This window comes from Triturus cristatus, chromosome 2_2, assembly GCF_964204655.1.
Source record: "Triturus cristatus chromosome 2_2, aTriCri1.1, whole genome shotgun sequence".
Lineage (NCBI taxonomy): Eukaryota > Metazoa > Chordata > Amphibia > Caudata > Salamandridae > Triturus > Triturus cristatus.
The window spans coordinates 941,225,394-941,252,815 of record NC_140582.1 but is presented as its reverse complement, the minus strand read 5'-3'; positions in this window follow the sequence as shown (position 1 = coordinate 941,252,815).

The window sequence follows — 27,422 nt, the reverse complement described above, 5'->3', positions numbered from 1 at the left end:
TTGCGAATCGGGCCGTTTGCGAACGGGAAAACCCTTGATACATCTGGCCCCAAATCTCTACAATTGGCTGTGTCCTGTCTTCCAAAAAGTGGCGTTGAGGATGGAAAGTTGAGGAAAGGACACAGAGGCGCCGATTCCGATCCTGTAAAAATATTTCCCGTATGACTCGTATCCATATTTTTTTACGTACGAGTCGTACAAGTCCCGTACAAACGGCTACATACGAATTGCCTTGGGAAAAGTCTACGAGATGTCCCCGGACAGATTTATGTACGAACTGAAGTCCGAGCACACAAGTCCGATCCGTACCAGCGTCCCGAATACCCAAGCGTATGGAAAATGTCCCGTACAGAGTGAACTTTGTACGACCACTACCCTGGTACACTTGGGCCCGGGGTACGAGTCGTACGGACCCCCCACCCCACCCACGCATGTACGCGCCGTACCCCAGCACCCGCGTATGTACGTGCCGGACCCCCCGACCTCAGCACCCGCGCCTGTACGCGCTGTACCACAGCACCCGCGTATGTACGCGCCGGACCCCCCCACCTCAGCACCCGTGCCTATACGTGCCGTACCCCAGCACCCGCTTATGTACGGGTCGTACCCCCCACCCCAGCACCCGCGCATGTACGCGCTGTACCCCTGCACCCGTGTATGTAAGCGCTGTGTCCCCCACCACATCACCCGCGTATCTACGCGCCGTACCCCCCCACCCCAGCACCCATGCATGTACGCACCGTACCCCCCACCCCAGCACCTGCATATGTACACGCCGTACCCCCCACCCCAGCACCCGCGCATGTACACGCCGTACACCAGCACCCGCGTATGGCTGCGCCGTACCCCCCCACCCCAGCACACGCATATGTAAGTGCCGTACACCCCACCCCAGCCCCGTAATTGGACACACCGTACCCCAAGACCGTACCCCAGCATCACCCCATGTACGCGCCGTACCGCAGCACACGTGTATGTAAGCGCCGTACCCCCCACCACAGCACCCGCGTATGTTCGCCCCGTACCCCCCACCCCAGCCCCATACTTGGACGCACCATACCCCAACACCGTACCCCAGCATCGCAGTCAAACAGAGGCCCAAAATCACAACCACCTCTTATAACACACCCACCAAAAGTTCAAACACAGCCACACCCACAAATGGACCAATAAAAAGGGCCCACAAACACAAACCATGAGCCTTTGCAACAGACCCACTGCTGACAGACGTCACACACAAACAACTGCACCCATACACCTTAACTCACACACTTTCACACAACCTCCTTCACACAGACCCCCTCTACACATACACACACACCTACACATTCACACCCACACACCCACAACCATCCACACCCACACCCCACACCATGCCCACAGACAAGAATCCAAAGTTCACAACGGAGGAGCTGGCCATCCTTGTCAACGAAATCATCAGAGTCGAGCCACAGCTGTTTGGAACATTGGTCAGACAGACCAGCATATCCCAAAAAACTAGCCTGTGGCAGAGGATCGTCGATCGGGTGAATGCTGTTGCGCCCATCAGAAGGACCAGGAATGAATGTCAAGCCAGGTGGTACGATCTGCGCAGGGCAGTCAAGCGCAAAATGAACGAGGAATACGCCCAGAGTAACATCACAGGAGGTAGGCTGCCCCGCAGACCGGTACATTACCATCCCTGGCAGGAGAAGGTGATGGCCCTGCTTCCGCCGGTGGGAGTACACGGAGTCGAAGGAGTTCGAGAGCCTGGTGAGTACACAAACAACTCACATAACATGGGGGGAATGGCATCCACACCCCAACTACAACAAATGCACTCACCTACCCCCAAGCCCTCACCTGACACAACCACACTCTAAACAACGCTCAGGCCACTAATTATTTTTTTTATTTATTTATGGTATTTATAAAGCGCTCTGCAACCCTACGGGCATCCTGGCGCTGTGAGAGTATAACTGAGACAGATGTGCATCATGAGTAGGATGGGTGATCAGTTTGTTTCTGGGGTAATTAAACTTTAGGGAATAGCCATGTCTTTACCTTTTTTCGAAATGCCATCAGTTCGCCAGTTTTCCTAATAGCAATAGGGAGGCTATGCCAGAGGTGGGCTGCCGCTATACTAAAGGCTCTGCCACCATGGGTGGCTTTCCTGATCCTAGGTATACTGATGAGATTAGTGGAGGAGGATCGAAGGGTCCGAGTGGGTTCATACCATTTAAATTTATTTTGTAATGGTAAGGTGTAATGTTGTGACAATTAGCACCTGGCTTACTTCTGCACTCGATCTTTGCCTTCCAGCACGCAAATGTAAGCAACATTTTCTGCACTCCCCTGCCCCCTGGTTCAATGAACAATTAAAAATGGAAAAGTCCCGCTGCAAAAGACTGGAGCGTATTTGGAGATTAAACTACTCTCCTGCAGACAAAGAAAATTATAAATTTGCACTCCACAAATATCACGCTCTTTGTAAAATTGCCAGGGCCAATCATGTTAACAATACTATATTGAAAGCTCAGAATCGCCCCAAAGCTCTTTTTAAGGCAGTCCAGGAACTATCAGGTATGGCCTGTGCTCCTAAAGCCCCCTGTTTGGATATCATTCAATGCAATTCCCTGGCCGACTTTTTTATGCAGAAAATTGATAACATCTACGCAGGTTTTGGAGCCCCATTATCTGTCTCATCTTCATCCAGCTCACCCACACAGAATTATGACCAACCACTTCTTCTGGATGATCCGGCTCAGTCTTCACTTTCCCTTTTAGATAAGTGGGACCTCATTTCTATGCCCGTCTTCCAGAAATTGTTGGCAGAGATCAAATCTGGTTCTCCCTTAGATCCCATGCCCCCACAGATTCTTTGTTCTTTAGCCCCCGCTTCACTTGACTGCATTTTGGCTCTTCTGAATGCTTCTCTAACTGAAGCTATTGTCCCTAATGTCTGGAAGCATGCGATGGTTGCTCCACTTTTGAAAAAAGCTAACGCTGACCCTAGTAACCCAGCCAATTTCCGACCTATCTCCTTACTTCCCGGCCTCTCGAAGGTGCTGGAGAAGCACGTTAATCGTCATCTAGCCACTCACATTGAGTCGGCGAACGTTCTTCACTTTTCCCAATCTGGTTTTCGGGCGGGCTTTTCTACTGAGTCCACCCTTCTGGGAGTCACGGAGACAATCAGACGTCAGGTGGATAGAGGAGAGACGGTGGCACTCATCCTTTTGGATTTGAGTGCCGCTTTTGACACCGTCTCTCATACCATCCTTCTTTCTGCCCTGAGGTCTGTTGGGATCTCTGGCTCCGCACTTGCTGGATTTCCAATTTTCTTTCGGACCGCACTTTTCAGGTTTTTTCTCCTTCTTCTGTGTCCTCTGTTCATAATGTTCCGCACGGTGTCCCCCAGGGCTCTATTCTTAGTCCTTTGTTTTTCAATCTCTACATTAGACCTCTTGCTTTTCTTGCTGTACAGTCTGGACTATCTATTTTTTCGTATGCAGATGATACTCAAATCATCTTCTCTCTCTCTGCTAATCAACACTCCCCTTGTTCCTCTCTTAGTTCAGGGCTCACGGACATTGCCAATTGGATGATGACTAACAAACTGAAGCTGAACGGAGATAAAACGGAGTTGCTCCTGTTTGGGCCTGACTCCGCTCTCTGGGGCCCTCAACATTGGCCTCAGCAAATGGGTCCATTGCCGGTCCCGGCAACTACAGCTCGCAACCTCGGGGTCCACTTTGACAATCAGCTATCCATGAGACAACATGTGATTAAAGTCGCAGCCACCTGTACTACTATCATCAGATGGCTGAGGAAGATTACGTGGATGCTTCCTCATGACACCCAGAAGCTAGTAGTCCAGGCCTTAGTGACATCACGGCTGGACTACGGTAACGTTCTACTCCTGGGTGCCTGCAAAGAGGTCTCCCGGAAGCTCCAAGTGGTACAAAACATGGCTGCCCTTTTACTGTGTAATTTGCCCAGATCTGCATCTGTTTCCTCTGCTCTGCGCAGCCTGCATTGGCTATGCATAGAATCTAGATCTAAATTTAAAGCTTTATGCTTTATGCACCGCATCAAAGCTGGTAAAGCTCCCCATTACCTATCCACTTTAGTTCACCAATACTGTCCCTCTCGTACTCTCAGATCATCCTTTCAGTGCAGATTTTCTGTCCCTCGTTTTAAGCGTACCAGAGTTGGTGGGTGCTCTTTTTCGTATTTGGCGCCCTCACTCTGGAATTCGCTTCCTATTCCTTTGCGGTCTGAAATGTGCTATCTTAAGTTCCGCAAAGGAGTGAAAACTTCGTTGTTTTCTTTGTAACTCTCTCTCTGTACCCATACCTGCTCTACATTGCTATGCCTCAGCGCCGGGAAACCCACGGGTAGCTGCGCGCTTAATAAATTTATATATAATAATAATAATAATAATAATAAGGTGCCCATCCCATGCACTGCCTTAAAGACAGTGCATAGAGATTTGAAGAGGATCCTCTGATGCACGGGCAGCCAGTGTAGTTCAGCCAGTGCAAGAGTGGTAGAGGATCTTCGTCCTCGGTAAAATGCCATTTTAGCTGCTGCCGCCTGGATGCTCTGAAGTCTGGAAATCAAATAAGTAGGAGATTCCAGTAACAGAGCGTTACAATAGTCCAGGCGGCTGAGAATAGTGCTCCTGACTATGGTGGCTCTAGTCTGTGCTGGTAGGAGGGGCAGCAGCTTTCGAAGGCCTCGCATTAAGGCGAAGCAGCTGCTCACCGGCTTGTTGACATTGGTCTCTAGACTCAGGTTTTCATTAAAGCTGACCCCTAGGTTCCGCACTGATTTTACTGGAGTTAGTAGCTCCCCTGACTCCAGAGGCCAAAAGTCAGCAGGCAGGCTTCTATCAATTCTACCTACTTTGCAGTGCATTATCTCGGTTTTACCACTATTGAACTGTAGTGAGTTACTATTTAGCCAGGATGCCATTTCCAGCATGCAGGTGTGGAAGGTCTCGAGTGAATCTGCATGAACACCATCAAGAGAAATCATCAGCTGCATGTCATCCGCATAATTGATCACGCTAATGCCGTGAGCCTTGATGATGCCCATCAGGGGTTGCATGTAAACGTTAAAAAGGATCGGACTGATCGCAGACCCCTGTGGGACCCCGTGTGGAACGGTAGCAAACTCAGACTGGTATGGAGGGAGTGCTACTGCCTGCCATCTGTCCGTCAGATAAGAGCGGAACCAATCGAGCGCAACTCCCTCAACTCCAAAGCTTTTCATCCTTGTCAGCAGGATGTCATGACTCACCGTATCGAATGCGGCGGACAGGTCCAGCAAAATTAAGGTTGCTGATTCTACCCTGTCTGCCCTCATTCGCAGGTTGTCCAGGACCATCAGCAGAGTTGACTCGGTCCCATGGGCTGGTCTGAAACCGAATTGCTCCTCTTCAAGGATGTTGTTAGTTTCCAGGAAGAGGGACAAAGATCTGCTGACCAGCCGTTCCATGATCTTAATTGGATACGGCAGGAGCGATATAGGTCGATAGTTCTTATGGCAATTGGGGTCCAAGTTTGATTTTTTCAGTAGGGGGTGACAACTGCCAATTTCCACTCTTTCGGTACGATACCTGTGTCGAGGGATTGATTGCATAGCTGACGAAGTACTGGAAAGAGTTCCGCCCCAAATTCCTTTACTATTTTGTGAGGTAGGGGGTCCAGTGGGGATCCCGATGCTATATTTAGGGCTGTATGCGCAAACTCTTGTTCTGTCGGAGTCTCGAATTTATCCAAGATAGCCTTTGGCATCGGGTGTCCTTCTTTTCCTTCGCTCTTCTTCCCGTTCTCCGTGCTGCTATTACGCTGCATTGAGGTGGGTGCATCCTTCATGCCCTCAATTATCTTGGTAATCTTTTCTCACTAATCTCACTAACATGAGTATGCCCCATTTACAAAGCAAGGCCATGTCATGTCCCAGCCTACACAAACCACAAACCCAAGACAGGATGTCCGGGATGTTGGGAGGGTGGGGATCACTAAACATATTGTACAACTCAGAAACAGACACCATTGCCCTCAGCCCATATGGCCCTGGTACATACACATGCACCATGCGCAATGCACAGGGACTGGCAAAGTACTGACAAGGTAGCTGACACTTAGCCCTGCTGTAGGCAGCACAAGGCCCTCCTGTGACAACTGCAAAATCTAACACAAACACAACCAGCTCAGATATCTAGGACAGGAACTCACACTCACTGACATGGCAGCATGCGCCATGGGGGGACAGATACATCACCTGGGAGACCAACTGCCAAATCACACTACACCCACCAGCAGGCACCGTCAATCAATCAACAATCGATCAGAGTACTTGTAAGGCGCGCTACTTACCTGTGAGGGTCTCAAGGCGCTGATGGGGGGGTTCCAGTACTGCTCGAAGGGACAGGTCTTGAGGAGTCATCAGAAGGCAAGTAGGTCTTGGGTCAGTCGTAGGTGGGTTGGGAGGGTGTTCCAGCTCCTGGCAGCGAGGTAGGAGAAGGATCTGCTGCAGGTGGGCGTACGTTGGATGCGGGGGACAGCTGCGAGGGCGAGGATGCCGGAGCGGAGCTTGCGGGTGGGGGTGTAGAAGCTGAGTCTGATGTGCAGGTAGGCTTGTCCAGTGGTGTGGAGTGCCTTGTGTGCGTGGCTGAGGAGCCTACAGGTGATCCTCTTGTCGATGTGGACCCATTGCAGGTCTCTCAGGAGGGGGGTGATGTGGCTGTGGCGGGGGGGCGTTGATGATCACTTGTGCTGAGGCGTTGCAGAAGCGTAGTAGCCGCCGTTGGTGTGTGGATGGGAGTCCTGCGTAGATTGCAGTGGCGTAGTCCAGTCAGCTGCTGACAAGGGCCTGTGTCACTGTTCTACTTGTTTAAGTCGGGATCGACCAGTAGATCCGGCAGAGCGTGCGCAGGGTGTCGTAGCAGGAGGAGGAGACGCCATTGACCTGCTTGGACATGGAGAGGGAGGATGCGAGGATCAATCCTAGGTTGTGTGCGTGTTTGGTGGGTGTCAGTGATGTCCCCAGAGCGATTGGCCACCAGGAGTCATCCCGGGTGAGGGTGTGGGTCCCAGGATGAGGACCTCCGTCTTGTCCAAGTTCAGTTTCAGATGGCCACTCCGCATCCAGTCGTCTATGGCCCTCAGACCCTCGTGGATGTTTGTCTTGGTGGTTTGAGGGTCCTTGGTGAGGGAGAGGATGAGCTGGGTGTCGTCAGCGTAGGAGATGTCTTAGAGGTTGTGGTGGCGGGCCACTTGTGTGAGGGGGGCCATGTGGATGTTGAACAGCGTTGGGCTGAGTGATGATCGCTCACCCCTCACACAAGCACACACCCCTGGGGCAGCCAAGGGAGTCACACACTCTCACAATGGACATGTGACACAACAAGATCAAGCCAAAGCCAAAAAAGCATCCAAGGCCAAATGCGACATGCCAAAGACCCTGGATAACCTTTCAATCAGTCCCCTGCAACATACCCATCCACAAGTGAACATTGATGTGATTGCTAGGTACATACAACTACCTGGAGTAACTGTGGCAACCAGAACATGTATGAAACATGGATGACGCATGAAACAGCATTAACATTGTCTCTCTCTCACACACAGGGCAACGCCATGGATCTCCCCCCAACACTGGGGGGGAACAATCACAGGCCCATGCTCGGCAGGAAGATGATCCCACCGGCAGCGACGACTCTCAGCACTCTGTGGATGACCCCAACCAACCTGGACCCTCTGGTGCCCCTGCAGCACCTGCGTCAGGTACATCTGTGCCAACCACCACCCCCATTCTTGCCACATCCCAGGAGACACCCAGGAGCCCTGCCTGCACAGAACAACTGAGCCAGTCTGACCTGGAGGGACAAGGTTCTCCGGCCACCCAGGAGGAGGCAGACAACCCTGCAAATGCCATCCCTCAGGGGTCCGGTAGACCCGATGTGCCCACAACGGCAGGCCAGGCTCGTGTGGGCAGGGGTGGTGGGAGTGGAGGCAGGCGGAGGCGCGAACCTGACCAGCCAGCTGAGGGAACCGGTATGTCACACATACACCACATCTTGGAGACATACCGGCGTGACACCAGGGGCATCAGCCAGGTAGTGGGGACCCTCAACGAGATTAAGAACCAGCAGGCCGAGCAACACGCCAGTCAACAACAACACCAAGGACGGATGGAGGCAAGACTGGCTGAGCTCCTGGCGGTGCAAACGGACATAAGCCGTTCACTCCGTCGGATCGCCAACAACATGGGCAACCCTCCCTGTGCCACCAGGCGAAGACCAGCACCAGCCACAGGGAGGGAGGAGGAGGAGGATTCGTCCGACGGAGCGTCCTAAGCATCGTCAAGGCCTGCATCTGAGGGTCCCTCAAGGAAGGTGGGTCGTCCACGGAAAAGACTGTGAGAGGCAGCGGACCATCCACATCTCCCAGGTCACCTGGCCTGGCACCTGGCCCTCTGGCGCAACAGCAGCACCTCATCCAATGACATTCTCTGCCACATGGACTTGCTGGTCACAGTCTGACCAATGATGACCAACACTGTGGTCTGGACTCTGATGACTCCAACTGACAAGGATGCCATCTCCCCCTGTGAACTTTGGATTCCATGCACACTGTATAGCACCTATTTGTCCACACTAAACAGGCCCCCCACTGAGAATAAATCTTTTTTTCTACACATGTTGCATTCATTTTGCATGAGTACACAACCTACGTGTGGGGAAATGTCAAACTATGCATGAGTGTTGAACTAACTCCAGCCATCCATACCCTGGAATCTGAGTCTGGGACAGGACACACATGGGTCACAATGTATCATACTATACAGACATGGAGCACAATACTCACCCGTGATGGCCTCAAGCTGCTGAGGGGGGGCATGCATTACTCTGCGGACAGACCAATTGGGAAGAGTATCCTGAAGGCATAGAGGTCATGGCTCATGTGGATGTTGCCGGGGAGGGAGTAGCAGGTATGTTTTGCCAGGTGGGAGAACTATGTCCTGCATGCTGGAGTACGGTGGATGGGAAGAATGGTGGCCAGGGCAAGGTTGGATGCACGGAGTTGGCACAATGGGGTCTCGGATGACAGACGGCCAAGGTTGGTGTGGGGTCTGGGGTTGTGGCCTGCCTCCTGAGTGTGGGTGAGGAGTCTGAAGGTCATCCTGCAGCACACAGTGATACATTGCAGCTATCTCTGGTGGACGGTGATGTGGCTGGGGCGCAGGATGTTGAAGCTGAGGTGTGTACATGCAGCCTGGATGTGGACTGGTTTCCCGGGTGTTAGGATGTACTTGCTCCGTAGAGGGCGGGGCAGTAGTTGACACGGCTGGTGTCATGGTCCTGGGGCATGGTCTGTCTTTCCCTGGAGTGGATCTATCTGTGGATCATGTGCATCATGCTGAGGGCGTTGCACCCTGAGGTACAGATGCTGGTGATTAGCATGGCAAATGTGAGTGACAAATCCATGATGCACACCATCTTGTGTGCGTGGCCACTGGGTGCATGTGCAGGGCTCTTGCGGGTGGGACACAAGCAGTTGACCCACCTGTAAGGGGACAATCCTCAGATGATTACCTCAGTCCTGTACAAGTTCAGCCTCAGGTGGCTGATGTTTAGCCATCCATCAATGGATCTCATGCCTTCTTGAATGTTGGAACTGCCAATGGCTGCGTCTTTGGTGAGGGTGAGGAGCACCTGGCTGTCAATGGCATACGAGCTGATGAAGAGGTGCTGTGTGCATGTGATGCCGGTGAGGGGGACCTGGACACATTGAGGATTGACACACTGAGAGATGATACCTGGGCCATGTGCCAGATTATGTCACTATACTGCATGCTGAAGGCTTGTGTCCCACTCCCATGGCCTTGCTGGTGTACGGAGCCGGTGGGGAGTAGGAGGGACATGAGGTTCTGTAGCGATCCGAACCCGTGAATTCGGTATCGTAGTACTGACACGATTTTGGTACCAATGAACCGCAAATGATCCATTATATGCATGACAGTGTTTTCGCTACGCAACTAGCATGAATTCACTGAGAAATAGGGCATTCTGTTGTAAAGTCATGGCATCCATTTTAGTTACGGCATCCATTTTGTTTCTTGCCCTCACATAGTCAATGAACGGGCGATGACCCCGGCAGAGTCACCTTGTTAAGGACACGTAAGCTCGAGCCCCGAGAAAGGCTGACGCTGCATGACTAGGCAGAATCAAGCTGCCTCCCTTGCCTGAGGCCAGTCCTGCTATACTGGTTCTCGTGTCCGTTGTCCTGACTGAAAGGCCGAAGACGGTAGCCATGCCCGTTTATGATCCATAAACACCTCTTATTCTACTTTTCAATCCTTTGCACCTGGCTCTGCTCCTCTCCTTCTGGGCTTTTACAATGGGGAGGTTACGATTTTTATGATGGGGAGGATCGGGCAAAGAATGGAAAACTGACAAGGGGACCTGATCGAATACCGAAAACCTACGACTAATTATTGTTTGATGTCTATTTACTGTTTGTTTGGGATACCGGGTTGGGCATGAGAAATATTCGTGTAATGTTGCCTAAAGACATTTTTCGTGTATTTAAGGAACAACCCACTTAATGCAATTTGAACAGTCTCGTAGATTCTGCCTCTCTGTGGTTCCTATGACTTCTGTGTCCCTGCAGTGAATAAATCTTGGTCTCTGACGCCACCATCGAGAAACCCGCGTCTCTGTTTATTTGTGCACCGAGACAGGAAGGAACTCAGGGGTCTTCGGGTGTTGTTTCCCTGACACCTCTGGACTCTTAAAAGTCCAGAACCTCAAATTGGCGCCCAACGTTGGGCGACGTCATCCGGTACCGGTCCAAAGCCTGAAAAGTTCGAGAAGTTTCATGTGAAGATTCCGGAGGGAGGTACCCCGCTTCATCGATCCCTGCATGTCGTAAAAGTGGCCCGACGATCTCTTCCACGAGGGTTCCCGTTCCCAGACGGCTACAGAGGACCGCTGCCCTGACTGTCGCCCTGTCTTGGACCCGAGGTGCAGACCTTAGTACGGCGAGACATTGACGGGTTCTCCTTGGTGACGTCTTCCACATTTCAGTTAAGTATTAAGTGGGTTACGCTCAGTTTGGTTGTTCTTTGTTGCTCTGGTTTAATTCGTAGATTATCACTGGTTGCTCTTGTTTAGATAATCTTTGTTTTGGTATTAGTTCATTTTGGTAGGCCTAAGTTCTCTGCGCATTTTGGTTGGAATTTGTCTTTGTTTGTCATGACTACCAGTAGTAATTGTTTCCTGTCCTGGTTACGTTGCAACGGGGATTCCCGGTTGGAGGATTCGTGTTCGGTTCCTCCGATTGGAACTCCTACATATGAGCTCTATTGTAAACATGGTGTGGGTCCTATTGCGTATAATGAAGTATGGGTCCGTTATACCAGGAAAGATGGTGTCCTTAGTTGGCCACCGCATGGTAGCTTCGAAACCGAAATACTAGACAATCTAGAAATGAAGTTGTTTAAGAGAAAAGCCCGGCCGGCAATGTTTGATTCTTTTCGCGTATGGCGTAAAGAAGCCAAACAGAGAGAAATTAGGAAGACGAAGAAAGAACAGAAAGAGAAAGGGTTGACTTTAATGGAGTCTGCTAGGCAGCTGCATGTCAACGAGACTGAGAAAGCAATGGAGATGGCGAATAGAAAATATAATTTGGCAATTGATAAATGTTACCCTGTACTGCCATCTTGTCCTACTAAGCCGATAGAGGATCATGAAAAAGATCCTCTGTTGTCTTACCTGTTGAATTCACCTCCACCGTATGCACAGGGTATTACAGCACCACAGTTACTACCTATTGTACAGCCAGCTGCTGGTCAGCCTGGAATAGTTGCTCCACTTCCTTTGATTCCAGCTCCTGTCCTTCCCGTGGTTAATGTTCCTTCGGCACCCCCTCTTCCTGGGTCGCCTGTTCTGCCTTTGCCTGTCGTTTCGCAAACTGCTTTACCTGCTACTCCCACCCTTACTATTTCATCTGCTTCAGCTGCCCTGCTCCCGAACACTGTGAACATTCTGACTCCGCCTTCCGTTCGTCGGAAAATAACCGACTCTGTAACTAATATCTTAACTCCTCTCTACAGGTCTTTAATTGGGACCCCCGTTTCCGACTCTATACAGAGACGTAGCCAGCTTCCTGGTCCTCAGGAACGAGAAATGTTAGATTCGACAGCTCTTAGGTGGATGTCGAAAGCTGTGAAGTATGATGCACGAAGAGTGTTAGATACCTTTATGCAATGGAATGAACCAACTCAACGTAACGTTTTTGACGTGATGTGTTCTCTTGTGCGTGAAGAATGGGAAGATGATGACTTAGATTCCGTCCCCTCTGATCTGATAAATATTCAGCAGAAATTTGCCGCAGGAATGGTGATAGGTTCAGAAGTAAGGGGAGCGATAGAACTGATTTTAGCTTATAGGGATGATTCCCCTCTTCGAGCGACAAGGGACCCTGATGGTTCACCGATTACTAGGAAAAAACGAGGTCAATATCCGATGAGGGAAGTTCCACCGATATGGCGTGATGCAGTTCAAGCTGATGGGGCTAATGGTATTGCAGCTGCCCCGGCACAATTCCAGAGAGTGTGGATACACATCCCTTGGAAGCGGGCCGAAGTATTAGCAGTAAAACAGGCGTTGCCGGACCCGCGTAAAAATCCTGCTGGTTATTACAAAGAGTTAACGCAGACAGTTCAAGCGTGCGTCATGAATTTGGCAGACATTGAAATGCTATTTGGTAATGTAGTGCCACAGCCTATATGGGCCAAGATTCGGCAAGAGAACCACCCAGTCGCCTTAGGAGGTGATTGGCCAGCTATTGTAGCAGCAGATGGGCAACAAGTTGGCGGTGCTAAACCTGAACCTCTGATTGCTGCCTTACCTGGCAGAATAATTAATCTGATGAAAACGCTGATGCCAGCATTACGAGTTAATTGGGATAAACTATCGGCATGCAAGCAAAAGAAGGACGAAAGCGTCTCTGACTTTTTCACTAGATTTGAAGAGACCTTCGTAGACCACAGTGGGCAAGATATGAGTACTGAGGGAGGCCAGAGGTTGTTTGTCGACAAGTTCGTGTTTAATTTACTACCTGAGCTTAGTAACAAGTTAAAGGATTCTGAAAGTGCATGGGCAGTGTCGACGACAGCACAGATACTTGCAACTGCTCAGTATTACGAGAATAGAGAGAAAGAAGAGAAGGAAAAGTCAGAAAAGAAAACGAAAGATTTAAAGACTAAAGTACTATTGCAACAGGCATATCCGTCTCGTTCGAATCAGTCAGATTCACAGTAGCGACCCCAGTTTCAGCAACAGCCACAATTCCAGCAAGGGACGTCCCAAAGATTTAATTATGGTTTTTCCCGACAACAGTTAGCATGGAATCAGTGTGCCTATTGTAAAAAGGAGGGTCATTATAAGAATGAGTGTCCGGTACTGCACGCACAGACTAGTGGTGTCCCAGCTCAGAGAGGTAATGTTGGGTTTATGCAAGCTCCTAGAGGTAGAGGACGTGGTACAATGACACCACAGGCCGATCGCCCATCAAATTATTTCGATCAGCGAAATGTACAACCTGCGCAACCAGGTAGATCTCCACAGTATCATGTTGAAGATTATTATGATCATAATGAAGAGATTCAGAGAAGCGAGTACTAGGACAGCCACAGGCAAAGAGAGGGAGTAGTATCAGTTCCAGTTGATCAGAGTGGACCTTATGTCGCAGTAGTTACATCAGGCGTGGTCGAACCGTTTCTGTTGGATACTGGTGCGGCAAAAAGTTCAATTATGCATGCGAAACTCCCTGGCGCACCTTTGTCTGGCTTAACGAACACTTCAGTAGGTTTCTCAGGCGCCCCTGTTCACAATCCTGTTTCTAGTCCTTTATCAATATCTGTTGGGCCATGCGAACTAGAAGCACCCCTTATTCTAACAACCGGTTGTAATGAGAATCTGCTTGGTTTAGATCTGTTGAAACGCCTGCATGCGACACTGTACTGTTCTCCTTCGGGAGTACAGCTCACATTAGGCAAAAGAGTCATCTCTCCAATGTATATGTCGATGGATAAGCTCCCACCGGAGCTGCGTTCTCTCCCTGATACTCTCTGGGCGACTGGTCCTAACGATGTAGGCCTCTTGGAAATTCCCCCTTATGTGGTAAGTCTGAAAGCGAATGTTAAATTCCCACGAATCCCACAGTATCGGATTTCGAATGAAGGTGAACGTGCACTCTTGCTGATTGTGAAAGACTTAATACAGAAAGATGTGATAGAGGAAACTAGAGGAAATGTCTGCAATAGTCCTGTTCTGCCGATTTTGAAACGCACTGACCCGTCCAAACCTCCAATCTACAGATTTGTGATTGACCTCAGAGAAGTTAACAAAATAGTGATTCCGCAGTTTCCTGTGGTACCAGATATCACTGCATTATTGACGTTGATTCCTGCCTCAGCTTCATGGTTTACAGTGATCGACTTGAAGAATGCCTTCTTCAGCATTCCGATAGCCGAGGAAAGTAGAGACATTTTTGGTTTCTCCTTAGGAGGTCGCAGTTTCAGATTCAAACGCGCTCCACAAGGTTATTGTGAGAGCCCTTCAATTTACAGCCAAGCATTGAAGAGTCAATTAGATGCTCTTGTACTTCCTCCTGGTGTTGCTCTGATCCAATATGTAGATGATCTTTTACTGGCTGCTGATGACAAGGAAACTTGCAAAACAGCTACAATTTCTTTATTACGTCATTTGTCAGACTTGCATCACAAGGTTTCACCTTCTAAACTGCAATATTGTTGCCAAGAAGTGACCTACTTAGGTCATCTTTTGTCAAAGGAGGGAAGAAGGTTGACCCCAGAGAGAATCAAAGCAATTTCGCAGATGACTGTACCAAGCACACAGAGAGAAGTACGTGCGTTTTTGGGTATTACGTCATACTGCAGGCAATGGATCCCAAATTTTTCTCTCATGGCGAAACCATTGGTAGCCCTGACTGGAAAAGGTGTTCCGAGCCCTTTGCCATGGTCTGATGAATGTCAACAGAGCTTCTCCGACTTACGTGATGCGCTGTGTTCAGCTCCTGTGTTGGGTACTCCTGACTACAGTAAGCCGTTTACTTTATATGTCCATGAAAGAGAAGGTTGTGCGTTGAGTGTATTAACGCAACAATTTGGTGACAAACAGCGACCTTGTGCATATTTCTCATCCACATTAGATCCGGTAGCCAGAGCATTGCCAAGTTGTTTAAGAGCTACAGCAGCAGCTGCAGTGTCTATCCGACAGTCTGCTGGACTAGTCATGAACAACATGTTAGTAGTCATGGTTCCACATGCTGTGGATACACTCATGAATCGAACGAAAACTCAGCACCTCACCAGTGCTAGACTATCAGGCTATGAGCTGACGCTTTTGGCAAGTCACATTCAGATCAAGCGATGCAACATATTGAATCCAGCAACGCTGTTGCCGACTACTCAAGAGTCGAGTGATTCAGAGCCCCATGATTGTTGTTTCAAAACTGAGGAAGAGACAAAAGGTAGGATTGATTTAAAAGATACTCCGTTACTAGATCCAGACGGCACTTTATATGTCGATGGGTCGTGTTTCAAACTACAGAATGGTGATGTGACGGCCGCGTATGCAGTTACGACTTTGAGTACGATTGTTGAGGCTGCAAGAGTAAGTCAGAATTCTGCCCAAGCTGCAGAATTAATTGCATTAACAAGAGCGTGTGTTTTAGCTGAGGGAAAGAGAGTGAATGTGTTTACTGATAGCCAATACACCTTCGGCGTAGCACATAGCTTTGGACGTCTATGGAAAGAAAGAGGTTTTCTCACGTCCCATGGGACTAAGATCCAACATGGACAGTTAGTCAGCGATCTATTGGAATCTCTGACCCTACCAAATGAAGTTGCGATTGTGAAGTGCAGTGCACATCGAAAGATTACGGATGATGTTGGCCGTGGGAATGCGTTTGCTGATGAGGTCGCTAAAGAAACGGCCAAGAACATGACGAGCCGAATGTACGTTGCAACGTCTGCAAGATGGATTGCTGAGTCAGGGATGTGTGAAAATACGATTGAAAGTGTGAAAGCAATCCAGAATGAAGCAACTGAAAATGAGAAGAATGAATGGAAGGAGAAAACGGGTAAAAAGGATTCAAGTGGATGTTGGGTTGATTTGTCTGAGCAGCAGCGTTGGATGTTACCTGACGCGTATGTGCTCGCAGTAGTCACGATGGCGCATGGAGCGGCGCACATCAGTTCGAAAGGGATCTGTAAAATGTTAGCTCCAGTATGGAAGAATGATGGAATTACTAAGTGTGCGGAAAGAGTGGTGAAAAACTGCATGATATGCCTGATGCATAATCCTGGCAAGGGAACCCCAACCCCAACTGGTCATTTTGCTCCCCCTTCTTGTCCCTTTGAAGTGATTCAGTTGGATTTTATCCATATGGACAGGTGTAACAATCTTAAATATGTACTAGTGGTAGTCTGTGCCTTTTCAAGATGGATTGAGGCATATCCATTAAAGGATAACACTGCTATGTCCACTGCCAAAATCCTCCTCAAAGAATACTTCCCCAGGTATGGTATGCCACGGATTGTTTGGTCGGACAATGGAAGTGAGTTTGTAGGGAAAGTCATGAAGAGTGTGTGTACGGGTCTGGGTATTACCCAGAAATTCCACAGTGCGAATCACCCACAGTCAGCAGGTTTGGTTGAAGGGTACAATGGTACCCTGAAGCTGAAACTTGCTAAAATTCAAGCTTCCACTGGTCTATCTTGGCCAGATGCACTGCCTTTAGCTCTACTCTCCACCAGAGCGACTGTACACTCTCGAGTAGGGCTTAGCCCATATGAGATTGTGTTCGGTCGTCCTGCTAATGTTTGGGGAGTCCCTAGGCCAAAGGAATTCAAACAGATCGAATACCCAATGTTGATTGATTATCTTTATGACCTGACTGCTAAACTAAGCCTTATTCATCAACAGGTATTCGAATCCTTGCCTAAACTGCCAGAGAGTCCAGGCCACACGTTGAAACCAGGCGACCAAGTAGTGGTGCGGAATTTTGAGCGAACTCGGAACCTCCAGCCAAGATTCGTGGGTCCGTTCCAGGTACTCCTAACAACGAGAACTGCTGTACGCCTAGCTGGAAGGAAGAATTGGGTGCACGCTAGCCATACGAAGCGTGTCCCTCTCCCACTCCCCTATGACAACTGGGTTAGACAGGGATTTGGTGCATCCGAGACAGAACCTGTTCCTAGGCACATCCCTTTCAGTGATGCAGAGTACATAACGGACCCACGAACTGAAACACAGAACTTTGACACCTCAGCAGGAACCGCTCTTTTGAATCCTGGACCGAGTGTTGTACAAAGTGAACATTTGTCACCTGTGGAGTCGAACATTTCTGCACCTGTAGACCAGCTATTTCAAGATCAGACAAGACCTGGAAAGTACAGATATAATCTACGTTCTCATGTTATGAACTAATGACATTGCATAATTACCTTTCTGTTTGAAAACTGTTTTGATCTTATTGCATTCTATTCAGTCAGGAAGTTTGCTCTAAATTTTTATCTTTTTGTTTTTGTTGTTTCTCTCACCTTGCCGTCTGGGTTACCGTAGGGTCGTAACGTGTGCCTTGTTTTAATTTGCAGGGAACCAGACACAAGGTCGGTTTCTTCTGTTTACTTTGGGAACTCCCAGGGGAGACAGAGGCAATTTTTTAACAGGTACAAACCATCCGTTGCGAACGGTTGTAGAAGATGGAGCTTCCTGAACTGCGACGGGTTAACGTCATAAATGTGCACAAGACAAAACTATATGACGTATTGTATAGCAAATGTTTTCTAATGCAATGTGCTCTGACACTTCTGATTGTTTTAATAACTTTGGTAGGCGGAATTATTTTTGGTATTCAGTTGATCTTTACACCTGTTACATCTACAGTATCTCCCCATGTTCCCGTTTCCCCGACTGTTGTTTCTCTTCATTCTTTCCATCCTTTTCCTGCCCACGAGCAAGCTCGACGCTCTGAGTTTATAAATAACACTTTCATTCAGCTCTTGCACCAACATCAACTAGTGGTTAACACAACAAACTGCTGGGTGTGTGGCTTGATACCACATACCATGGACAAGGGCATCCCTTATCTGGTTCTGCCCTTTAGTTATAATGGATCATTCTGGGCATTTCAGACCATGTTCGCTTATGCCCTAGAGACCTATCCTCCACGACCTCCGCGTTCCACTAGGTATAACGCCACTAATAGAGCCTTGGTAAAAGGAATCACTGACATGGTTAGAGATGTCAATAACACTCCGTTCATTCCCAAGGATGAATTGCGAGTTTACATGGGTTGGAATGTTACGGAATATGGCATTACTCTGGGTGAGAACAAATGTAAAAGCTCAACTCCGATCTGGGTCGTACCCCACCAAGGTCAGGTCTGTTTGCAAGGAAATGGGAGGAATACGAAAGCTCAACTAGGGAAGAGTGACTGTATCGAAACATATGTTTTCCCGTCACAGTCTTCCCCTGCATTTTTAGCTGCTAAGGGTACCTATTTTGTTTGCCAAGACAGAGCATACACATGGCTGCCTGCTGACTTCTCAGGCTCATGTTATATCGCTCAACTGTTACCTCCGACATACACTGCTGCACCGGACTATCACAAAACTAGAGTTGTGAGAGGTGTTTTCAGTAAAGAAGATACTGCTGGCCAAGAAGCAGGAGACTTCTTCAAAGGTTTCCTTCCATTCTGGGGGCCTATGGCCAACAGTAGAAACTTACGTCAACTAACACGGGTAGTTGAATCCACTATCACCGAAACTGCGGGTGCCCTTAGTAACCTGACAGCTGAGCTTCAAGCGGATCGCCTCATGACGTTACAGAACCGTATGGTCCTTGATGTGTTACTTGCAGATCGAGGTGGAGTATGTAAGATGATCCAATCGAGTTGCTGTGTTTTTATCCCAGATAATGCGCCAACGGTATACAAGGCCATCTCTAAGTTACACAAAATCTCTGACTCTATTCATGTAGAGGAAGGTGACTGGTCATTAATGGGATGGTTCTGGAGCCTGTTATCTGCGTGGGGATGGAAGTTTCTGATAGTCACTGGTGTTGCGTTGGTATTTTTATTTTCGTGCTGTCTCATTGTTCAGTGTGGTCCTGCCTAATGTAGTCTCTGCGTTTCAACATGCGTAAGAAGACCACCTGTTTTTAGAGATACGCCACGGGATAGAGTAATGCTTCAACAACATATCAGTGACCTGATGAACATAGAAATGGACTCTGACATAGAGTAAGTTATTGCCTATGTAAGGGCAAAAGGACGGTCTGAGGTTCTGTAGCGATCCGAACCCGTGAATTTGGTATCGTAGTACTGACACGATTTTGGTACCAATGAACCGCAAATGATCCATTATATGCATGACAGTGTTTTCGCTACGCAACTAGCATGAATTCACTGAGAAATAGGGCATTCTGTTGTAAAGTCATGGCATCCATTTTAGTTACAGCATCCATTTTGTTTCTTGCCCTCACATAGTCAATGAACGGGCGATGACCCCGGCAGAGTCACCTTGTTAAGGACACGTAAGCTCGAGCCCCGAGAAAGGCTGACGCTGCATGACTAGGCAGAATAAAGCTGCCTCCCTTGCCTGAGGCCAGTCCTGCTATACTGGTTCTCGTGTCCGTTGTCCTGACTGAAAGGCCGAAGACGGTAGCCATGCCCGTTTATGATCCATAAACACCTCTTATCCTACTTTTCAATCCTTTGCACCTGGCTCTGCTCCTCTCCTTCTGGGCTTTTACAATGGGGAGGTTACGATTTTTATGATGGGGAGGATCGGGCAAAGAATGGAAAACTGACAAGGGGACCTGATCGAATACCGAAAACCTACGACTAATTATTGTTTGATGTCTATTTACTGTTTGTTTGGGATACCGGGTTGGGCATGAGAAATATTCGTGTAATGTTGCCTAAAGACATTTTTCGTGTATTTAAGGAACAACCCACTTAATGCAATTTGAACAGTCTCGTAGATTCTGCCTCTGTGTGGTTCCTATGACTTCTGTGTCCCTGCAGTGAATAAATCTTGGTCTCTGACGCCACCATCGAGAAACCCGCGTCTCTGTTTATTTGTGCACCGAGACAGGAAGGAACTCAGGGGTCTTCGGGTGTTGTTTCCCTGACACCTCTGGACTCTTAAAAGTCCAGAACCTCAGACATTACCTGGTTGGTGTGACAGGGCCTGGAAGGTGGGGCAGCGCTGTGCAGGCAGTTGGAGTTGCACAATCATCATGCAAAGGTGTCGTGTGTGCGCCTAGGGTATGCCTGAGAGCAGGCGGTAGCTCCTTGGATGGACAATGCTTGGAGGGTGGCTGCAACATCAGACTGTAGTGTGATGTGTGTCATGTAAGGACATGAGGTTCGTGCAATGTGCACGTTGCATGCGCTGGCGGTCCAGCCTTTGGCACCGCGTGGGTGCAACAGTGGCACAGACAAGCTGATGCCAGCCAAATGAATGGGTGGAGGGAGGAAGGGAGGAGCATCTTTGAGGTGTGTGTGTTGCCGAATCTGTAAACTCTCTGTGCCCTTGCTGCAGGGGCTGCAGCAGCAGGCCGCATGGCCTGGAAACTATGCCACTAGTTGCACACAAAGACAAGGATGTCAGAAAGGACTACTGCAACAGGCGTATGTAAAGGAAGGAGTGTCCGGTTTCCCATGGCACACCCAGAGACAATGGATGCACAATCCCCAAAGATGACTGACACCGGATCCTTAAACTGAAGGACGAGCTGCGCACAGGATACACACCCTCAGCTGGTGTTGACGGTCTGTTGTGGCAACCAACATGCCCAAAAACATACACAACCATGGACATCATGCACAATGGATATTCAAATCCCTGAAGAACTGCATGCATGTTGCTAAACTACACATAGACTCATATGCCCAATCTTTGACAACTATGCCAGAGATGCCGCATGCAAAGTGGCAAGAGACCAGCATTGACAGAGATGAGGTACCTTGGAGGGTGAGGTACACCTTTATTACTCAGGTTCACACCTAGGGAAATGCATCAATATGAACAGACTCACAGGTCATTTTGCAGAACATGTGGGACCTACACTGGACACCCCTTCACAACACAGATGCTGTAAATCCATTGAACTGGCACACAACTGAAGGGTGTGAGCCAAACACCTCCTGCTGCACACGGAGGGGCTGCAATTCCCCATGTATCCTCTAATGGGGATGTCCCACACTATGTCCACCCGTATCATCCCGTATGTTTCAGAGGGAAGTTGTACACACATTGATGCCTACATCAGAATCCACAGTCCCATCACAGATGACTGCTACAAAGGGTGACTATCAATACATGAGAGTCATGCAACATGTCATGTGCCCCATGGTGAGTCGACATGTATGTATAGTAACACAACATGCACAGGAGCAGTGCCCACACATTACAAACACCTACCAACATCAAAATGCCGTGCAGCAATCCTTAATCAAATAGACTTTTCCCCATGTCCGTGCATGGAACGCTGATTCAGCACACGTTGCAATACTCATGAGGAATAGCGGGAGGCCAACGATGACACGAGCAGACAGCATGCGAAACTACCTGGGGATGACAGACACACAAGAAGTCAGGGAAGAGATTGTCATCCGCATGCATGGTCATTTACTCTACAGGAATAAGTGTGTCACCATGCTATATTACAATTGAGTGTCTAAGCTAAAATGTGTGGAAGGACATCATCACTCGAGTGACACATCTGAACACACATCTAAGTCACTTAGCATACAGTCAGCTGGACACACACATTGCAACACATGCCACACAAGGCTCCAGGCGTGCACACTCAGACCCATGGACTCACCATTATGAGAAGAAGTTGCGTATGAGCTGACTCCGGATGTCGTCCTCCTCCTCATCGTCACTTGCCTCGTGACCAAGCCCTTTATCCTCCACGGGAGGATGTTACTGCTCATCCGGATCTAGGATGAGTGGCACAGCCTTCTCCACTGTCATGTTGTGCAGCATGTAGCACACGAGGAAGATCTTGCAGGCCTTCACCGGTGCATATGGGAGGGACCCACCTGTCTTGTGAAGGCACCGGAATCTGCTCTTCAAGAGGCCTAACGTCCTCTCAATCACTCGCCTGGTCTGCCCATGTGCGTTGTTGTAACGGTAATCTGCAGCTGTTCTGGGGTTGCGGACGGGCGACATCAGCCATGGCATGTTGGGATAGCCAGAGTCCCCTACATGGAAACATCATGTAAAGAAGTGGGTCAGGAGATGCCGTAAGATACAAAAATAGCGCGAAACAAAGGACAAACAGAGTATACCCACCAACAAGACATGCTCATTCGTTGTGCAGCCCCAGCATCATTTCTGGCACCCTGCTACGCCTCATGATGTAGGCATCGTGTGCTGACCCTGGAAAACGTGCACAGACATGGGAAATCAGCATGTTAGCAAGACACACCACAAGGGCATTTATAGAGTGCTAATATTTACGGTTGCGATAGGCGACCTCCTGTGCCTGTGGTGGTACCAAAGCCACATGTGTCCCATCAATAGACCCAATTACATTGGGCATCCCTCCCAGGGCATAGAACTCACCCTTGACACCTGTCAACTGCTCACGAGTTGGAAAATGGATGAATTCATCCAGGTGCTCCAACATGGCTTCTAAAAAATCATGCAGGACACGGCTGAACATGGTCTGTGACATGCCACCCACATCAGCCTTGGTGAATTGAAACGTAACGGTGGCAAAAAAATGTAGGGCTGCCATCACCTTCATCTTGGGGGTCAGTGCAGTAGGATACCTGTGTCGCGGTTGGAGGTGTCGTTCAAGCTTTGCGGTCAAGTTCTCAATCAACTGTTGCGAGAAGCGGTAACGTCTTATGCAGTCACGTTCCCTCATGGCAGCCAAGTCTGGCATTGGTCGGGGGAGAGGCGGTGCCCTGCAGAAAATTGGAAGGAATAACGAAGAGTGAGTACCTAACAACATCAATGTCAATGAACTGAGCACATGCTCAACTGCTACTACACATCGGCTAAATACAGAGTCGGGTCTGTGCTATACATCCAGGACACGTATGCCAGCCAGGTGATACTCCTACGACAAGCCAGAGACATCACAGGAGTGACATACATCCACATATCTGCATTTGAAGGATGTCATCTCATACAGACTGCTGGCGGCAATCTAGACGCACAGGTCACATGTCATTGGAAATGTACAGATCATACACATAGCGATGAAGGAGTACACGTGAAAAACGAAAACACAGACATGGATACGGCGCAGATATGTCCTCATGTCATAAAATCATCTTTGAAGCATCCAGACACACGTAACGTGTGAATCCACATGTGGCATGGTGTGCTTATATGTGTGCCATGCCCATCTACACACAGACACATGTTGGATGCAGCAACAGCAGATGCAGTTGACGGAACACCAACAGAAAGCTCATGGGAACACATGACACACACAGGACATAGTCACTTCGGGGCACGCTGGTACTTAGATGTTAGGTGTTAGTGTCCCTGTCCCTGACATCAGGGGACATTTGCGGGTGTTGGTGACTGTGCCATACCAGTGATGCAGTGCTTGACACGTTTGTACTACATGCACACATGTGCAAAGTGGGAAGAGGAAGTGTGCCACATACTGCCCCATCACACATGACATGTGTACACAGGTCATCACACATCTATTGTGCTAAAACATGAGGAGACATGTGCCACATCGCTGCGTGACACACATAGGCCCTGCACATGAAGGACTGCAATGACTATGACTTAATGTACAGCTGTGCAAGAGTCTGACACCTCCATTCCATTCGTGTGCGCCTCCTATCACCTGTGTAAGCTGTGAAACGCACCGTACACACGCTCTGAGGGCATGTGAACGGTCCGTGTCATCACATTGGTGTTCCCGCTGGAGTACGGGTGTGTGTACGGACCGTACACACGTACGTGTACTACCAGTGTGTACACGTACGTGTACACACTGGTCGTACACATACGTGTACACACTGGTCGTACACGTACGTGTACGAGCAGTGTGTACACGTACGTGGACTACCAGTGTGTACATGTACGTGTACGACCAGTGTGTACATGTAGGTGTACACACTGGTCATACACATACGTGTACGACCATAGTACACGTAGGTGTACACACTGGTAGAACACGTAGGTGTACACGTACGTGTACACACTGGTCGTACACATACGTGTACACACTGGTCGTACACGTACGTGTACGAGCAGTGTGTACACGTACGTGGACTACCAGTGTGTACATGTACGTGTACGACCAGTGTGTACACGTAGGTGTACACACTGGTCATACACATACGTGTACGACCATAGTACACGTAGGTGTACACACTGGTAGTACACGTAGGTGTACACACTGGTCGTACACGTATGTGTACACACTGGTAGTACATGTACGTGTACACACTGCTCGTACACATATGTGTACGACCAGTGTGTACACGTATGTGGACTACCAGTGTGTACACCTACGTGTACTACCAGTGTTTACACGTACGTGGACTACGGTCGTACACGTACGTATACGACCAGTGTGTACATGTACGTGTACACACTGGTAGTCCACGTACGTGTACACACTGGTAGTCCACGTACGTGTACACACTGGTCGTACACGGGCGTGTACACACTGCTCATACACGTACATGTACGACCAGTGTGTACACGTATGTGGACTACCAGTGTGTACACGTACGTGTACGACCAGTGTGTCCACGTACGTGGACTACCAGTGTGTACACGTATGTGGACTACGGTCTTACACGTGCGTGTACGACCAGTGTGTACACCTATGTGTACTACCAGTGTGTACACGTACGTGGACGACCAGTGTGTACACGTACGTGGACTACCAGTGTGTACACGTACGTGTACGACCAGTGTGTACACGTACATGTACCACCAGTGTGTACACATACGTGGACTACGGTCGTACACATACGTGTACGACCAATGTGTAGCCTACGTGTACTACCAGTGTGTACACGTACGTGGACGACGGTCGTACACGTACGGGTACGACCGTAATCCACGTACGTGTACACACTGGTCGTACACGTGCATGTCAAACGCAATGTGCAACTGGTGCGGTAGGAGTACATGTGAAACGCACCATACCTGTGTGTGGATAGCTAAATTACATAGGGACACATGAAGGACAAGTATTAGGGCCTAAATGCATGCTGGTTGTCATGGATACCGATTTTCAAGTTAAAAGTTTTCAATCATGTGGCCTGGAATAGGCAGTTGGCAACTAAATACAATGTTGCAAAGTCGTTGTTGACTTCACATCATGCTCAAATTTTGAACCATGCAAAGGCCCTCACTGGGGTATGTTTAAAGGGATTGGAGGAAACGTAGGATGCAAATGAGACTGACCAATCACTCTGTACTCCTGTAAATGAAACAGCCCAGCAAAGCAGATATAAGTCAGCCAGAACCCATGAGAGTGCACTTGCCTGTACTACCTTTCACTCAACACCACTGCTGCTGCTTGTGCTTCCTCTGGCACCATGTCAGGGTCTGTGGAGAGGGCCCAGCCTTTCACCCATGAGGAGAATGAGGCATTGCTTGATGTCATCCTCCCACAGTACCCCAGCCTGTATGGGAGACCAGGGGAGCAGGTGAGTGCTGACTCCACTAGCTTTGACTGTGCACCTTTTTTGTGAGTGTCACTTCTGGCATTGTGTCCAGGTGTGACAGACATGCAATGTTGTTTAGCGTGGGTCCCGGGGGGGAAATGGCTTATGTCTCCCATGCAGAGCATGATTTAGTTCCTGTGTGCACACCTCACTTGCATTGTGCTTACTGTGACATTCACTGCATAGTGCATGGCACATTCAGCCTGCCCAATCCTTATGCCAATTTTTGTCCTATTGTCTAGAGGTGATTCCCTGCCCCCCCCGGTGTGACAGGTGACTGTACCCACAGATGTGTGTGAGTTGAGTGGAGCTGTGGTGAGAGTGTCCAAATGATGTGTACGCCCCCTGGACATTGATGTGTGTGAATGTTCCTTGTCATGTGGGTGAGTGTCTATGTGGAGTGTTGCACCCCAGCTGCATGGAGGAGGCAACAGCTCCACCCATCTGATGTGAGAAGTAAGCCGTGCAGAGTGTCTGACTTGCTGAGCTAGTACCACACCTGTGACACCCCACAGGCAAGTGGCACATGTGCAGAGTGAGGTTTGTATCCGCTGTTGCCAATGGCAGGTGATTGATCTGTGCCTTTGTGTGTCTGTGTACTCTGCTGAGGTTGCGTCAGTGGCCTGGGGCATGTGACTGCTTGGAGGTGCTGTCCATCAGCCTGGTGTTGCATATGATGCACAGCGTGTGCCAGGATCATAGAGTGTGTTGCAACTCTCATGCCACCTGTGTACTTTCAATGCCATGTACTTCATTGGGGCTTCCACATAGGCTAATGTCCCTATGACAAAGGTGCTATTTGTTGCCAGCATACTATGCCCTGTTCAACATATCAAAGATGTTCAAATGTGTGTCTCTGTGACATGGAGCTGGTGTAGTGATGTTGTCTCACTTTGTCATCCTCACAGGTAACTGCCTACGCCAAGGGGGAGATATGGAAGGGGGCCGTCAGGGCCATGAGATCTGTGGAGGGTCGCAGTCGGCGCCTCGCCCAGGTGAGGAAACGCTGGCAGGACATCTGGTGCTGGACCCGGAGGATCGCCCGGTGGCAGCTGAAAGACTCACCTCCACACAAGCACGGCGGGGGCCGACGACTGACCCAACAGATGAAGCGTGTCCTGGCGGTGGTCTTCCCTGACTTGGATAGGCGGTTACAGGAGTTGCAGCAGCAGGAAAGGGGTAGGTACATGTGTGTTTGTTGTGTGTCACCAGCTTTTGGTAGTGCTCATTCGCCTGGATACACAGCGAGGGTTAATTTGTGCAGTGCATATCCTGTTCCCCAAAGTCAAACTGTGCTGTTCCTCCTCCCTTCCCCTAAATGACATGTGTTCCCTGGTCTGTGTGTAATCACTATTGCACATGGTCATCTAGGCTGCCAGTTAATCCAAGTGCCCATTGATTTCTGCATCATGGGGGGGGGGGTCTGAGACATGTGTTGTTACCTTGCCTGTGCCCTGTCCTGTTCAGTCATTTGGGGGTCCATATTAGTTGGCAATGATGCTGAGTCTCAACATAGGAGTGTGATTTTTCAAATGAACAGACTTGCAGCATGCATGACCGATGTTGTGGCCTCAGACATGATGTGCATGAGTGGGAGATATGCATAGTGCCGGGACGGTAGCTCATTTTACATTCAGATAATTCCAGGACCATGGA